This window comes from Acanthisitta chloris, unplaced genomic scaffold, assembly GCF_000695815.1.
Source record: "Acanthisitta chloris isolate BGI_N310 unplaced genomic scaffold, ASM69581v1 scaffold2407, whole genome shotgun sequence".
Taxonomy (NCBI): Eukaryota; Metazoa; Chordata; class Aves; order Passeriformes; family Acanthisittidae; genus Acanthisitta; species Acanthisitta chloris.
Genome location: NW_008680715.1, coordinates 57,154 through 57,586, shown reverse-complemented (window position 1 = coordinate 57,586; position 433 = coordinate 57,154).

Genomic DNA, 433 nt, shown 5'->3' with positions numbered 1-433 from the left:
ATAATATACAGTGCTCCCTATTAAAACCTTTAGCACTCTGATTGAAAAGGAGAAGTTAAATTTGCAATTTTCTCAAGTGGTTTTAAAATTGTGTCTGTTTTCAAAAGAAAATACAAATTAACAGCTTTATTATGCATTTATTTCTAATGTGTCATGGTCATATTGATACTCCTTAGATGTGCTTTCATTCTCGTTTTAGGCTGAAGATAGCATTTCTTTATTAAAACCTTTAGCACTCTGATTGAAAAGGAGAAGTTAAATTTGCAATTTTCTCAAGTGGTTTTAAAATTGTGTCTGTTTTCAAAAGAAAATACAAATTAACAGCTTTATTATGCATTTATTTCTAATGTGTCATGGTCATATTGATACTCCTTAGATGTGCTTTCATTCTCGTTTTAGGCTGAAGATAGCATTTCTTAAGATTTTACTGAGT